Source organism: Primulina tabacum, chromosome 8, assembly GCF_025594145.1.
Source record: "Primulina tabacum isolate GXHZ01 chromosome 8, ASM2559414v2, whole genome shotgun sequence".
In the NCBI taxonomy this organism is placed as follows: domain Eukaryota; kingdom Viridiplantae; phylum Streptophyta; class Magnoliopsida; order Lamiales; family Gesneriaceae; genus Primulina; species Primulina tabacum.
Genome location: NC_134557.1, coordinates 40,660,394 through 40,666,269, shown reverse-complemented (window position 1 = coordinate 40,666,269; position 5,876 = coordinate 40,660,394).

Genomic DNA, 5,876 nt, shown 5'->3' with positions numbered 1-5,876 from the left:
CAAGCTGATGGCATCCATACGAAATGCTAAATGTTTCCATCAATAGGCAGCCGAAGCACCAACAGTCGGTCATATGGAGGACCAACAGTCAGACATGTGAAAGATCTCACAAGGCATGTGGAAGGTCTCTTCCGAGGAAAAAAATCGTAAAAGGTGGCATTAGTGTATCTAGGCGAATTTTGTCTTGATCGATCCGACATTCGACGCACTCAGGTCTCGCTCGTAGCACCTCATGCGCCGGCTTGCACGAGAGAGAATCTCTTGACCAATCATTCTTATATTTTCATAAAGTGTAACACAATATTAGCTCTTATACACCGCCTTAATTTTCTATGTGGGACAAACCCATCATTCTCGAATGATCATTCCCGCAATATTGATCTCCTTCAATATTCAGCGAACGTTTCAATTTAATAAATTCGATAATTAATTTAAACATTGATCATATAATTTGAGCTTATGCAATTTAATGCACATAAATTTATATACATCAATGATATGTAATATTATCAAATTAATTGGCTATAATCGGTTATGCGCATAAATTTACACATTCATGATATCATGTTTAATTTAATTTACTTCAATATGTTTAATATTTTAAATTTAAACATATGTTTAAATATACTTTTATATTTTAATGTGAAATCAATCATGCAGGAGTTTAGATTCAAATTTTTATTGTTCACATTATAAAAAAAATATTAGCTTTCATCACATGTGATTTATGAATGAACTTGTCAATTTTTTTTTAAAAAAATCACTGAGTAATTTAACATTTATTGGCCATTAAGTTTATTGATGACTAGACCTATGTGATTTAATGTCTCATCAATGTGCTCAAGGTAGTGTGCTATGTCTTGCTAAGTTGTATTTTTTTAGTAACACACTTGTTTTAAATACTTAAATGTTAACATATGATTGTATGTTGATTAATATTTCTCAACGAGTATAAATGATTTGATAGTACGATCATGAAAATTTTTAAGTGAAATTGTTGAATGAATTTACTTCTAGTATTTGATTTCCAAAAAATGTTTATTTGGTTATAAATTATATTGGGCATGCTTATGTTGATCATATCGGGAGAGTGAAAATTCAGTCGAGATATCGGTGATTTATAGCTTGTTTGTCATCAAAATCTCAAGTTTGAAATGACCCAAAATTATAACAGAAACCCATCCCAACTAAAAAACAAACAAATCTTCAGCTAAGATGTTGTCCATTTATTGTTTAAATTAAAGTTAACTAAGGAAAAAAGTCAACAATTGATGCATCTTTAAATGTTGCGATTCTTCCTAAATCTACATTTATTTTCATAGCATACACGAGGCCCCCACTATCCATACATTAAAAAAAATTCAGCTTTAAAAAATTCAGCTTTCCTTCTAATTTTTTTTTTAAATTCTTCTTTTTCTTATTACAGATGATTATATATTTGTTATCATAATAAATATGACAAAATAATATCTATAAAGATCCATAATTTTTTTATTTTTTTCTACAAATAAGGGAGTAGGTCTCTTGTGAGATGGTCTCACGGATCTTTATCTGTGAGACGGGTCAACCTTACCGATATTCACAATAAAAAGTAATATTCTTAGCATAAAAAGTAATATTTTTTCATGGATGACCCAAATAAGATATCGGTCTCACAAAATACGATCCGTGAGACCGTCTCACACAAGTTTTTGGCCAAATAAGGTGATTGAGTTCAATGAAAATCACACCTGGTATTGATTCATTCTGTTTTTTTTCTCATTCTCTTTTTTTTTCTCATTCTCTCTCTTCATCTATATATTCTCTTACGGTTTATAACACATTATCAACACGATGTTGTAACTAATTTTTTTTACAGTGAAACTTGTAATTTTATTCAAATAATATCAAGGTCCAAGATTACAAGATTTACTAACCAAGAAGGAAAAGTCCCTGGCATCCACACAAACGAGGATGGGGAAGAAATAGCAAAAGAAGCTAATGAATGTGTCACTTTATTCGATGAGCGCATCACATGGCCCAAAGTATGGAAGTATGATTACTCATAAGTCGTCGGATATCAATTGCAAAAGTGCCAACGTAGCTAAAGTCCTCTTCTGGTCGTGTGACTTCTTGCACAGCCAGAAGAAAATCCGAGCAAATTTGATGAAGTTGAAGGTGATGATCATGCACCAATGAGAGTCCCTCCTCAATAGCTGTAAGTTTAGCTATAAGAACAGATTGTGGCTTAGTAATTTTCTTCCCAAACGCCAACACAGGCTGGCCCTCGTCATTGCGCACCACTCCCCCTATCGCAAAGCTATCAGAGGTCTCCTTATACGCTGCATCAACATCCAATCGCAGATGATTAAAAGGAAGAGCCATCCAAGTTTTCGGGGAATTTGCGGATTCAAGACTGCTAGATGAATATGTTAACAAATTATGGGACTCCTGAAAATCACGAAGCAAAGGCTCACACCAGTCCGCATTAGCCACCACATTTCTAGAGTCTGAGTCATGAACCTTTTTTAGCCCCTATGACCAAATTGCATAGGCACGAATTGCAAAAAATTCAAACTCCATTCTAGTAAGTTTCTCCTTCATCCATTGGGCAATATCCAAAACCTCCATATGTCGAACTTGTTTCAAGAACCTCCAAAAGATTGTTTCTTTCCAACAAGCTTTAACGGCCTGTCATGACAACAAAGCATGGCTCGTGGAATCCATGCCAAAATGACACAGCGGACATGCACCAGATGTAGGGACATGATGAGCCATCAATTTTATCGGCGTAGGGATGAGATGATGACCACGTGCCACCAAAAAAAGCGAATCTTCAGAGGAACTGAGAGAGTCCATAAGAATTTCCACCAAGTTTTGAGTTGTGATTCTGAACTATGTGCTGGAGGCTCGTAGAAGCCAATAGCAGCTTTATATCCATCCCTGACCGAGTATATACCCTTGGAGTCAAACACCCAATATTGAAAATCCTCATGTCGCGAAGAAGAGATAGGTATGGCCAAAATTTCCGATGCAATATGGGGGTAAAAAAACTCAAACACCAATTTAGTGTTCCATCGGCCTCAATGAGATTACTCACCATGCAGTGATTCAAGGGTTCAAGAGTTTGTCGTATAATTGGCCCAATCTCAGGCACCCAGCGATCTTGGAATGCATCAATGCTATCCTCATTTCCCACATGCCAGTACAATCCTTTCTCTAATAAAGGTCTGCTCCACAAAAGCGATCAGCCAAATATTTGATGGATTACTGCCAAGATTGGCATTTCATGATATCTTAATGTCTAAAATACCTGACTTTTAGAGCCCGTGCAATCAGAGAATCAGGGTTTACAATAATGTGCCATATTTGTTTTGCTAGGAGCGCCTAGTTAAACGTTTGAAGATGTCGAAAACCCATCCCACCCATACACTTTGGTTTACACAAGTCTTTCCATGATTTCCAATGTAATCGCTTTCGTCCTTCGCCCATACCCCACCAGAAGTTTGAACATTTTTTCTCTATCGCTTTATATATAGACATCGGGATACGAAAACAAGACATAGCATAGTTTGGTATAGACTGAATCACCGATTTAATCAGAGTCTCTTTACCCCCAATTGAGAATATTTTTCCTTTCCAACCTTGCATTCTTTTCACCACCCTGTCAACAAGATATCTGAATTGAAGATTCTTATTTCTGGTAGAGAAAACAGGAAGACCCAAATACACTTCATGAATTTGAACATCGAGATAGCCAGCATATTTTTTATAGTCTCCATCACGGCTTGTATCTGTGTTAGGGCTGAAAGATAAGGACGACTTCTCAAAGTTGATTAGTTGTCCCGATGCTCTTTCACATAATTGCACAATTATGTACCCTTGCACAATTCTCTATAGTTGCCCAGAAAAACAAGAGACTATCGTCTGCAAAGAATAGATGAGAAATCGATGGACAAGTGGGAGCCATTTTAATACCAGAAATAAGCTTTCGAGCCTCAGAAGAGTAGCACATAAGATAAGCCATGGGCACATAAAACAAATAAGTTGGGGGAAAGAGGATCTCCCTGTCTTATACCTCTCTTTGGAATAATATTTCCAATCAGCTTGCCATTCAGTGAAAAAGAATAAGTGACAGTACGGACACATAGCATGACCTTCGCGATCCAAGTAGGAGAGAAACCCAAACGGTCCAGCATACCCTCAATAAAAATCCACTCCACATGGTCATAGACCTTACTCATATCCAGTTTTAAAACCCCATATCCCTTTTATCAAAATTTTCTACTTTGTGTTGGGTATCGTTTGAGAATGAAGATAAATATCGTTTGTTGATGCTTATGAAGAAGCACAATGTGTCATTGATACTCAATTTTATGAGATATATGTTGGTGCTTTAGAAATAACACAATTGTAATTATTGATATAATGGTGCCCATTAAATATCATGATTTTATAATGTCGATGACTCTAAAATAGCACAACCTGATTTATTGAAAGATTCATGAGAAATTCAAAGAGATCTATTATTAAGATCTAATATGTTGAAAATATAAAAAATTTCATGATTATAATATAATATATTGATAATCTAAAAAGATTTATTATTAAGATATGATATATGATCTATTATATTGATAATCTAAAAAACATTCATGATTACTAGATATGATATCAAATTTAATATGATAAATCTATAAATTTTATTGAAAGATATAGGTATAAGGTCAAAGTATATAAATATTAGAGTAGATTTTTTGTGAGACGGTCTCACGAATTTTTATCTGTGAGACGAGTCAATCATATCGATATTTACAATAAAAAGTAATATTTTTAGCATAAAAGTAATATTTTTTCATGGATGACCTAAATAAGATATCCATCTCACAAAATACGACACGTGAGACCGTCTCACACAAGTTTTTGTCTAAATATTAATAAAAAAAATATTGACAGAATTTGTTTATGTTCATGAAGAATAGTAATACAAGATCTAAGGTTTAACAATATTCTTGAAGAAATTGATTTAATACTTTTTTGGTAAAATGATTTTTGTGGATTTTACAAATAGAGAAATTTGTTGCAATTTATTAAAGATATTGATATAAGATCTAAAATTATCAATATTAAGAAAGATTTATCAAATGATATTGAATTGGTCAATCTAAATCATATATTATAATGCTCTTGAAAAAGTATTATATATTAATTGTTATTTTTTTTATAAATAGTGACTTGATGTCCAATGATGAATTATGTAGGTCACTAAATAAAATTATGAATGTACGGCAGTGATACCGCAACGTCATCAACCGAAAAAATAAATAAATATGAAACTCAATGAAGTGATATAATCGTCTATATTGAGAAATGAATTCCAAAGAAAGTATTTAATGTTGTACTTTTTTCCTTCGTTCAGGATTTTTCTCACATGATTTTACTGTCAATGTTTTAACAATGTAACATTTGAGTCATAGTGAATTTACCAAACATCCATCTTTCCAAACGGAGATTTGACGAATGGATTATTGTGCAAATAATCATTTAAGTGGGGTTTTATAAAATAATTTTTTTATTATAGATGATTATAGATTTGTGAACATGATAAATACGTCAATATAATATCTGTAAAAATTTGTATTCTCCACATTTTATAAATAAAGCAATCGAATTCAAAAAAAAAAAATCACATCTGAATATTGACTTATTCTCTCTTTTTCCATTAGTTCTATTCATATATATTTCCACTTATGATTTATATCATTCTTTTTCTTTTTTTCTTTTTTCTATGGATGCCACAATCCGATTAGTATAATATCAATCAATCGGCGTGTTCAAGTCAAGAATTTTCGAGAACTTGGGCTTTGGTTTACATATTCCACACCATGATGCAAGCC